At 38.0% G+C, this 12,007-nt stretch overlaps 1 protein-coding gene and 1 long non-coding RNA gene across 4 annotated transcripts in view; one reads left to right on the top strand and one right to left on the bottom strand.

The window, feature by feature from the left end:
- The window catches only part of ralylb (RALY RNA binding protein like b), a 490,264-nt gene that overhangs the window by 148,433 nt on the left and 329,824 nt on the right, over positions 1-12,007 (top strand). The gene's annotated exons all lie outside the window — the stretch shown is intronic.
- Positions 5,952-10,342, bottom strand: LOC141380750 (uncharacterized). Its single transcript, XR_015525271.1, has 3 exons — positions 8,793-10,342; positions 8,172-8,669; positions 5,952-7,860 (listed from the first exon to the last, which is right to left on the bottom strand). It is a non-coding gene; the product is annotated as an uncharacterized LOC141380750 (long non-coding RNA).

The following is a 12,007-nucleotide window of genomic DNA, read 5'->3' as shown; positions in this document are numbered from 1 at the left end:
GAAATGGCTTATATGAAAGGCAAAGGCCTCTAGATTCAGCCTGATCTCATGAGGAAATGTAAGTATTTTACGTTTTGCCAGTTTAGTGGCTTATTCGTACAAATTCGTACAAGTTCAGTCGCACGAAATTGTACGATTTTAAAAAGGAGGCGTGGCACCTAACCCCACCTCTAAACCCAACCGTCATTGGGGGATGAGCAGATCGTACTAATTTGTACGAATTAGATCGTACGAATTCATACGAATTAGCCACAAAATCAAAAAGTTACAAATTGTCGTACATTGTGTTGCTAGATTACGCTTATTTGACCAAAATAAAATATGATCATGTCTTCATTTTTCCTTATTTAATTTGGACTGTAAGGTCTGACTTCACTTAACAGAAGTAATGTACAGTATAGAATATAAAGTCATGCTGCAGTGAAACAGAATTAATATAGTGTATGACTCCCATGAGCTCGGAGGACTGCATCTATACATCTCTGCAATGACTCAAATCACATATTAATAAAGTCATCTGGAATGGCTAAGAAAGCGTTCTTGCAGGACTCCCAGAGTTCATCATGATTCTTTGGATTCATCTTCAATCTCCTCTTTCATCTTATTATTCCACACATGCTCAATAATGTTCATGTCTGGTGACTGGGACAGCCAATCCTGGAATTCTAGATGCACTTGGCTGAAAATGCTTTGTCATATTTATTGTTTTATGAAACTTAGATTAAACTGATTATAAAAAAAACACAAGCCAATTAAATAACCACATTATTATCAGTAAACTGAGAGAAGTTATTTCACCAGCGTTGCCACGACAGCATGGTAGCATTATTGTAAGCAGCAGGAACAAGTATACTAATTAGAAATGTCCTGTCAGTGCAGGATTTAAGCTTTGCTTTTCGGATTAGCTTAGATATGCATATACAGTAGTATGGGTTCATGAATGGAATATCCACAGAGCGAAGTATTAAGCTATTGTGAACTTTAACCTTGGCACGCATGCTCTGTTGCTATTGCACTTTGGTTGAAGTTGCAACAAAGCAGTGTTTACATGTGCAATGAAATAAAGGGTTATCATAGCGCAGCGCTTTCCACATCCAGTGTTTAAGCTACATCACTCCACACAGTGACTATGACTGGAGACTCTTACAGCATATTTCAGCTCATATTTTTATTGGTTTTCTCTCTTGGCCAGAGAAAATGCCAATTTAGACTGATAATTGGCTAGAAAATTTGAATTTAGACTGATATTTTTTTTTCAGAAAATTCAGTGTATCCCTAAATAAAGCGCTGTTCGTTCATTCATTCATTCATTTATTCATTTTCCTTTGGCTTAGTTCCTTCTTTATCAGGGGTCGCCACAGTGGAATGAACCGCCAACTATTCCAGCCTGTTTTGCCCAGCAGATGCCTTTTCAGGCACAACCCAGTACTTGGGAACACCCATACACTCTCATTCACACACCTATACCGCATGTCTTTAGACTGAGGGGGAAATGCACCTAGAGGAAGCCTACGCCAACAAGGAGAGAGCATGTAAACTCCACACAGAAATGCCAACTGGCCCAGCAGGGACTTGAACCAGCGACCTTCTTGCTGTGAGGCGACAGTGCTAACCACTGCGCCACCATGCCACCTTAAGCACTATTTAATGTCACTCAAATCATACCATGAAATGGACATTAAAGCACTTATTGATACCGAAGTCTACACTAATTTGAAATCTAATATAATAGAGTAAATGTTAGATGGCATATCATTAAATTATTAGATTAGTCAACTAGATTTGTTAACAAAAGTCTTCTGATTTTACATAGAGAAAGCATCACATGGACCAACTTTATGGCAAATATCTATGTTATAATTCATATAAAATGAACATAAAGCAACAAGCAGATAAATAAATAATAACAAAATGCACATCTTTTCCATATTGCAGATAGGTAACTGTTTAAATGACTGTTGTTCTGCTGACACATCTTTGCATTGCAGTGTTATTTATGAAATAATCAACACCTTTGTGTTTACAGAAGCCTGCAAAAAAGATCATTTATTAGTCTATATTAAGCTTGCCTCTCTCGTGGCACATGAATATGAAATTCAATTCACACAGATGCCACCGAGCTGGTATGAATAATAAAAACAGTTAATCTTTTCTTTAATTAAATGTCTCTCTCAAGCCTCATTGCAGTATGGGAAAAGACCCACTGGTGTATAAAACAAACCTAATTAATTCAGATACTTCCTCAACGGCAACTTTGTTTACTTGCGCATGCTGTCTATCAGTTTGAGCGTCCTCAGAAAAATGCAGCGAACAAGGAGGACACTGGTGTAGAAGTCCATTGTGTGATATTCAGAGAAGGGAAATCAAATGTGTTTTTCCTTCATTTCCATTCAAGATGTTTAATTAAATCATGTTTTAAGGATGTTAAGAGATAGTTGTTCCTAATTGGACTCTCTGAAATGATTGCAAGCGTACATTTGCTGCTGCATAAATCGGTTTAAGAGAACAAGGAGAAGAATTTTGTGCAAATTTCTAGCTGTCGGCTCAGTAAAGCTGTTATAAAGGCTATATGCTTTCTTTCTTTGATTCCTCTGGGAACTGCCGAACGAACACGCTTGACAATGCAGCTGAAACAATTAATTAGTGGAACTCCAAGTCGGTGCAGCATGTGTCAAGCTTTGGAGAATTAATTAATATGTATGCATTCAATACGCTCGCAGTCTCCACGGGCTTGTTCGGTGTTTCTCAGGTCACCTGCGAAAAAATCCGCAAGATAAAAATCACCAACATTCGAAACATAATGTGCTTTTTTTTTCAGGAATGGTCTAAGATCCCCCCCCTGAGATGACAGCCTAATTTTTCAATGTAGCCTGATTAGCATCTCCTCCACTCACGGCGTGTTACACTAAATGAACTGAGACTGCAATTAAAAAAATCTGTTTAAATTTTCTCCACTAATGATCGTAGGCTGGTTGCACCACTCACTGTAACTGACTGGGCTGATGTTTATCAAGACGTAGCATTCAAATTGACTAAAATTGCTTCCAAAAATCTGTCATGTGATTTATTTATTTATTTAATTTGTTTTTGCCAGACACGCCGTTCACACTGTTTATTGTGCATAAGTTGAGCATAGTGCAGATTCAATTATTCAAACACTTTCATACACCCGGCGCAATAAGGGGCAAGACGTGTTTGGGGGGGTTTGTTGGAATTTTCAGACCAGCACAACAGTTATTTTCACGTTTTTTTTTTTTTTTTTAAGTTTATTCATGACATTTTGCATTTGTATAATGGGTCCCACTTTATATTAAGTGGCCTTAACTAATATGTACTTACACAGGAATTAATAGTTTGTTACAATGTCCTTATTGTGTAAATACATGTATTTATTGTGTATTTATGCTTGATTAAATACCGGTATGTAATTACATCTTACTATATGTATTAACTTCTGTAGTTACATTTCTAAATATACTTTTGACCATCCCTTCCACCTTAACCCACCCTTAAACCTACCCATACCACCAAACCTGTTCATAACCCAACCCCTATCCCAACTCAAGAGCACCACAAGTGTTCTCAGATACATTATAAACACAGTAAGTACATTGTACTGTATTTATTTTTTGATGCAAGTACATCATAGTTAAGGACACTTAATATAAAGTGGGACCGTATAATGTTATTATTGGTATTATTATTATTATTATATTTATTATTATCATGAGTTTTATTTATTATATTCATATTTATATCTGTTTAATGAAAACAAGTTTAGTTATGTCTGCCCGTCTGATTTTGGAGACGTATGCATCACCATATAGGGGATAAGAATAGGATGTGTGTTTTTTGATCACACTTCGTTATTATTGTTCATTTATTCATTTGCCGGAAATCAGAACTGAATATAGTAATATTTTTTAAAACAAATCTTTGTGCTTAACAAACAAAATTAAATGTGTAGACTAATAGTGGATGTCTTCAGTCGAGTGCGTACAGCACCGTTTCCTTATCCACAAAAGTAAAGGAGTAAAGTAAAGAGAAGCAGTAATAATTCTTATTTTATCTTCATGATAAAATGTTTACATGCTAATTTATGCTTAAACAAGAAAGCAACATGCTGATTATTGTTAGCAACTTTATTTCATGCTAGGAATTTTTAATTCTTGCATTATTGATGTTTTGAAACATCCTAGCAACATGCTAGTTTAAGCAAAAAACATAGCAACTGAACATTTACATTAGCTATCAGCACGCTGTTTGATTGTTTAAACATTCTTATTCATGTTAGCAATATGCTTACTATCAAAGACATGCTAGCTGTTCACTCATGCTAGGAACATTTTAAATGTAATGCTTTGTCAAACCAACATCAAAGTTTACTTACTAGTGTTGTTATTTTGTAATGCTTCATATGTTTTATTCCTAAGTAACAATGCATCTTTTGTTTTTGTGTTACCTCAACCCCGCTAGAGGCTGTGCTTTTCCCTGCATAATATTCCTGACATAATATTACACTGATTTGATACATGGCTTTACAAGACTATAACCAGAATATACTATAAAAGAGAACACTATAGTAATGTGGTACATATATATTTTCAGACGCATCTGTCATCTTTACTTCTTGACAGGTTGATTACAAAATTTACTCTTACAAAATAGCATCATAAACATTGTTCAATCCATCTTCATCTGTGTTTCACAGAAGAAAGTCATTCAAGTTGAGGGTTGAGCAATCGAAGATGATTCATTTTTGTGTGAACTTTTTCTTCAAGACTGCGTAGCATCAGTTATAATTAGCCAAACTAATGTTTGCATGTGAAATACTTTTGTAATCGCTATGTAATTCCACTAATTATTCCCATGTCTATTTATTTGCTTTTAAAAAGAGCAAAGACGGTCTTGTTTTTCCCTGATATGTACCCTTCAAGGTGTCAACAGATGCCTCGTGCATAGATGAGATTTGCTGCATCTAAACTCCATATGGGCGGATTGTCCTAAACAAGCATTTTTGTATTCTCCCTTCCTTCTAAAATACTTGAATCATTATTGCTGTTAATTAGCCAGTGGATCAGTCAGAGGAGCGTAATCCTATCTGACATGCTAATTTAAGAGCTGGAAAGCCGCCAGCTTCCACTAAGTAGGTCACGACTGCTGTTTGAGTGCAGCAGGTCAGTGGACGAACGGACACCTGCTTTTCGGAGGTTAACCCTGACACTGAATAAACACGTGTGAATGTAGCGCACTCTGAATTATGATGGTGCACTTATTGTTGTTAAGTTGTCATTAAAGCAACCTGTGATTGCATGATGTGGGTGGTTTAGCATGGAAATGACTTATTAAAAGGCAAACAGCTCTAGCCAACAGTGAAATTTTCCACACTTCCACAGTCTGTAAAATTATGACCCGTTGCATTGTGCTACTGTTCAGTAGCTTTTCATTTTATTAATAAAGATTTCTGATTATTTTATATTGTAAATATTGAATTGATGGAAATTAACAATTATTAATAATTTATTATTATTATTGTTATTATTGTTATTATTATTATTATTATTATTATTATTATTATTATTATTATTATTATTATTAGTAGTAGTAGTAGTAGTAGTAGTAGTAGTATTAATCTTGCATATTTCATTTCAATGGGCTGTCGCTTCACAGCAAAAAATCACTGGTTTGAGTCCGGGCTGGGCCATTTTGGCATTTCTGTGTGGAGTTTGCATGTTCTCCCCATGTTTGCATGTACATCCCATGTTTGCATGTACTCCGTTTTCCCCAACAGTCCAAACATATGCACTATAAGTGAATTGGGTGAACTAAATTTCACGACAAGACTTTTGGCCAGCGGAGAAATTAAAATTGTTGTGCCGAACTGAGTCTGGTTCTCTCAAGGTTTTTTTTATTCACTCTCCTGCTGGTGAAGTTTTTTTTCCCTCTCTGCTGTCGCCACTGGCTTGCATGTTTCAGGATCTGTAAAGCTACGCATCGATGAATTTGCTCTTCAGTGTTTGGGCTCTCAGTATTGTTTTCAAACCACACTGAACTGAGCTAAACTGAACTGAACTTAAACACTAAAAACTGAACTACCCTGATCCAGTTACTATGACCATTTATGTGAAGCTGCTTTGACAATCTACATTGTAAAAGCGCTATACAAATAAAGCTGAATTCAATTGAATTGAATAAATTGGCTGAAGTGTATGAGTTTATGTGTGAATCTGTGTGTTTGTGTGTTTCCCCGTACTGGGTTTTGCCTGGAAAGGCATCTACAGCAACATATGCTGTAATAGTTGGCGGTTCATTCCGCTGGGGTGACCTCTGAAATGGAGACTAAGCTGAAGGGAAAGGAATAAATGAATTTTTAATTTAAATGCATTTTCAGCATCATTACTCTCAGTCTTCAGTGTCATCATGTAATCTTTAAACCATACTAATATGCTAATTTAATGCTGGAGAAACATTTCTTGTTGTCAGTGTTGAAAACGTTTGCTTTTTTAAGGAGTAAAAACATTGAAGATGTTTAGCATCAATCAAGTCACATCTGGGGATAAATCTGCACGTCATTAAATTAGAAAATAGCATCTCATGTGCATTTTTAGCTCACCTAAGACTCACTTGAGTTTTATCTGAGCAATTAGACACAAACTAAAGTACTAATGTTTTTTAAAGACTTAAAGCTTTTATACTGCATTTTTGTGTGAGTTTTTGTACATTTACATGTTACATTTATCCCCAATTCCAATTCTATTTTTGTACCCCTACCCTTTCCCCATGAAACAAAGTTTGAAGGGGAAGGACTTCAAAAATACCTCTAAAGAAATGGGATACCACTACAACACCTGCACACGATATCATGTCATCGCGAACTCTTACTTCAAATGAGACCTGCTGTAGTTATTTCAGTTTTATTTTTCCTGCTATTTATCTTCAGGAATTCACTGAAGGCAATGATATCATGTCATCATTACCATATAATGTGACAGTAAGCTTGTACCTGTGCTGTGCATTTACACTGTGGCCATATTCATTTATGTATTTACACCAAAACTACATTAACATTATAGCACACACAGTAAAAAGCTCATTCGCAAGTCACTAGGCTTTTCTGACAAGGGATTCCAGTGTGAGATGTGAAAGTGTGTTGTGCAATTACTATACAGGGGTTATTATTATAGACTATAAATAGCGAAATGTACCGTTTTATTTATTTTTTTAAAGCATGATGGTAAAACACGGACATGGTTATGAATATATTAAAACGTGCTTGTTTGTTGTAAAAATGTGTAATAATGACAAAAAATACTAATATGTGTCTCTCCTAACTTCTGAGGCATGTACTGTAGAGCAATGTTGCCATTGTAGATGCCTAATTCAAGGAAATTTTCATACCACTGGTATGTTTTCTAGTGTGGTTCTGGAAAATCTGTTTCGAGAGCTATCTAGCCCTTCTCCTTAGCCCTACGCCTTCAAGCTAAAGAGAACTGGGACACCCCTACCCCTCACGTGATCGTGCAAAAATGAGGCGTTGAAGGACAAAGAGGTAGAATCGGGATTGGGCCTTAATCATTTAGCAGAAGTTTTTGTCCGTAGGTACTTACGAATGGTCTTTGTCTTGTTTTTAGTCCTGATATTTAATGATTGTTAAACCAAAAAGCATTTTATAGGCAAGTTAAAAATACTGTTTTATTTTCAGAAGTAATGTCCCAAAATAATCTGCAACTTTAACAATATTTTAAAGCAAAAGCAAGATTATTTTGCTCACACCATTTACCAGATTATTCTGATTGTTTAAAAAAAAAAAATCACTTAATTTTGATATATTCATGCATTCAGCTTAGTCCCTTTATTAATCTGGGGTTGCCACAGCGGAATGAACCGCCAACTTTTCCAGCAAGTTTTTACGCAGCGGATGCCCTTCCAGCCGCAACCCATCTCTGGGAAACATACACATTCACACACACACTCATACACTACGAACAATTTAACCTACCCAATTCACCTGTACCGCATGTCTTTGGACTGTGGGGGAAACCGGAGCACCCGGAGGAAACCCACATGAAGGCAGGGAGAACATGCAAACTCCACACAGAAACGCCAACTGAGCCTAGGTTCGAACCAGCGACCCAGCGACCTTCTTGCTGTGAGGCGACAGCACTACCTACTGCGCCATATAGGTCTATTCTGGAATATTGCAAATTATGTAGCCAGAAGTACGTATTCATCTTTTTAGATACTGTAGGCCGGTCAGTCAAGGCTGATTTATACTTATGTGTCAGTGCATACGTATAATCCGGCACAGCCTTCACACAGTCACATAGCCCTCGCCATTGCTGGCGCTGACACTGACGTGCATCTCTCAAAAAATGTAAATACACTTTGCATCGATGTGTAGTGCAAGCTCTTTTATTGGTTGGCTTGGTAGCTATGATGAGTGTGGGTGGTGCTGAGAGCTCCGAGCCCGATGGAGAGAGGGTTGAGTCCTGTGAAGGAGCGCCTGATGGAAACTTTTTTGTGTGTTTACCTTATGATTAAAGTTGTTGCACATCCACCGGTTCCTGTCTCAGAACGAGCGCGATTTAGCAACTTGTATATTAGGGTAGCGTTCAGAAAAAACAAATCACCTGTGAAGAAACTCAATACTGAGTAAAGCTGCAGTCACACTGGACTTTCTCCCCACAGACTTCCATTCATACTCACACCAATGCATCAGACTGTAACACAAGGTCGTGCGTCAAGTTTCGAAGTTCGCTGCATTGGAAAGTTCAAGCTTGGTGAACTCTGACCTACGAAATCGCATAGTTTGACTGCGTGAGACCAATCGAGAATCAAAACATGACCTCTCTGTACAGAAATTTAAAATATAGTCCAATCGCTCACTTTTTTAATGTCAAATCATCTTGTTTAATCCCGCCCCTTTTCGCAGCGCCGTATGAAAGAATTTTGTACGCACAAACTCTAGTGTGACCGCAGCTTTACATAACAACCTACTGCCAGCTAGCATTTCAGAAGTGTCATTGCAGAGCAATACAAACAGCATGCAGAAGTATAAATGCATAACTATGTGCTACTGTAGTCATGTGCCGTGAGTAACAACGATCAATCGCCGCAGAAGTATAAACCAGCCTTCAGTCAGACAGTTGACCGAGACCTCTGGTGGATTTAGACGAGAACAGAGAGTGTGAATGACACTCACAAGAGAAATTTAAGATCTCTCATTACAGTAATGAAAGCGTACACAGTGGCCTCTAGTGGATTTGCAACCAGCCTGGATTGTTTTTTTTTACTTGTCTACAGTAGTCAACCTTTAAGGTGGATCATCACCTTTCCTCAGTTGTAATAAAACTAATGAACAAAACTAATTTTTGTGGATTTTAGGACAATTAAAAAAAAAGACTTTTTTGATCCACTTCAAATGTTGAGTACTAAAGAAAATGCTTGTTGATTTAAGAATTTTTAAACGTTTACAAAAAAAAAAACTAAAACCTTTTCTTAACTAAAATCGTGTGCTCATTTAAGCAAGCCTGGACTGCATAACCCAAGGCTGAATAAAATTTAAGACCACCTACCTCAAAATTCCAAACCATTCGAAATGCACAATAACCAAATAAATGAAATACATCTTTATCACTCATGCCAGGACGAACCCTCCATCCGCCTACAGCAAAGAAGAGGCTTGTGGGAAAGCAGAAATCTGATTTCAAATTAATGACAGAAAAGCAATGTCAGACGCCCCCCCTGTTTCGAGGAAACAAGTGGCTCACTGCATCAATCAAGGACACCAGCTTTTGTCACATTTTCATTTTACAGAATACATGAATATAATCATTTCCCAGAGAGCGTTTCTGACTTGTATAATCTAAACGCTTTGTGGCCGCGGTTGACTGACAGAAGCGGCGTTGCTTGTTTTATCAGTTAGTTCAGAAGGAAGCCTCTTTAGTAAAGCTTAACATGTTTGAAGAAAGACTGAATGAAAGTAACATTGACGAAATTCACTTCATGGTACGTTGCTACGGCAACCGAAAGCCCTTAACAGCGACAGAATGCACGGAGAGAAGAGCACTTTAAACGGGAGAAGGGCACTTCTGATGTCACCGGGAAGTAATAAAGTGCTTACTGTAATGAACTCCAGAGGGAAGGTTGAAGCGAGAGAATAAAGCCATAAATACTTGATACCTCGCGCTGCATTTGGCATTTAACCGAATCTCGTCTTTTTAAAGTGTGCGCATCCAAGTCGTTCTGAAGCTCGGCAAGGCTAAAAGCCCCTAAATGAGGATATTAAAACTTGGCGGAACAATATTGTGTAGCCACGCCCAATTAATCTCCACTTTGTTTCAGTTGGACCAATTTCATGCTCCTCTGATCAGACAAAACACTCGCAGACCTGCCACTTTACCAGACGCTGAGTGCCCCAACTAGGCATCGCTGATTAGTGAGGCTGCATTTCCAAGAGTAGATGTTTTACTTCCTCCAGAACTGCGCTGTGCACCATATGCTTGAGAACAACTGGAGCCGTGGTGCTGGCAGGAGGAGTCCAAGCTGTGAAGCCAAAGCAGAGTTCAATGCAACTGATAGTGGTATTATAATAAAAGGCAGTAATGAGAATGAAGAAAATATCTTAAAGTTGTGGATTTGTGGTGTAAACAGAATTCAATTCAATTCAATTCAGCTTTATTTGTATAGCGCTTTTACAATGTAGATTGTGTCAAAGCAGCTTCACATAAATGGTCATAGTAACTGGAACAGTGTGGTTCAGTAACTGGAACAGTGTAGTTCAGTTTTTAATGTTTAAGTTCAGTTCAGTTTAGCTCAGTTCAGTGTGATTTAATCATTACTGAGAGTTCAAACACTGAAGAGCCAATTCATCGATGCGTAGCTCTACCAATCCTGAACCATGCGAGGCAGTGGCGACAGCGGAGAGGGAAAAAAAACTTCACCTGATGGGAGTGAAGAAAAAAAACCTTGAGAGAACCAGACTCAGTTGGGCACGACCATTCAGTCAGAGCCAGCTCTAAATGAATAGGACTTAAGCTTAAAGAGCCCCTATTATACATTAAAAATGGTCATATTTTTGTTATATGGGTCTCTAACAACATACTGATGCAATCAAGGTCAAAAAACACTTTTTGTTTACACAATTTTGTTTACCTAATTATGCCAGCGACTCTCATATGAATCATTCAGTGATTCATTTGTCCCCAAACCCCTCCTTAGCACGAAGGTTATCTGCGCTGATTGGACCGATGACAGCCTGTTGCGATTGGTCGACAGCGTTCTGCGCGAAAATACCCAGCGCGGTTTGTCAAACCCCCAGATCGCCAACATTGGTATAGGATCCGATTGCAGCAGACGCCCGAAACACGCTTCATAGTAAAACTTACTCAACAGTGTTATTCAGACACCTAACCCCCGAAAGCAGTGTAGGTAAACACAAGCATATTGCTCTATTGTTAACTATGAAACACATTCAGTATTAATCCACACAGCAGCAAAAGCTAAACTATTCTGAACCTTGACCGCTGCATGTGTGTAGAAACAGCTGATGGTGGCCATAACAAAGACAAACGGCAGTTTAAGGGGAGCTCACAAATGCATTTAAATCTGTAAACAAAGGAGCACGCGTCACTTTTTCAACATGGCATTAGACGCAATATGAGAGTAAAAAAAGATATAACCAGATACCGTACAAGAGATCTCAAGTAACAAAACACAATTAAATACATAATTTGCAAGCTAGAGAAACTTATGAAATGTGTCATGGGCTAGGTCTGATTTGATTAATTATTTAACTTATCTCCCTTCTTAGCTGTAGATCATTTCTATTTGCAACCTCTTGCGTGAAGTGTTAGATGTTCTCAGGGTTTACTTGGACTCTGCTTTGCCCAACGATCAGATTCCCAGCCAGGGGGTTGTAGCGCTCACCAGCGCTCCTCCTCCGCGGTCAGCAGCCTGCCTTTGTTTGACTTTGTGCCTAATAAACTGGCCTTATTTTGCACGCACC

Source organism: Danio rerio, chromosome 24, assembly GCF_052040795.2.
Source record: "Danio rerio strain M-AB ecotype USA chromosome 24, GRCz13ab, whole genome shotgun sequence".
NCBI lineage: Eukaryota > Metazoa > Chordata > Actinopteri > Cypriniformes > Danionidae > Danio > Danio rerio.
This window is presented reverse-complemented; position numbering and strand designations above follow the sequence as displayed.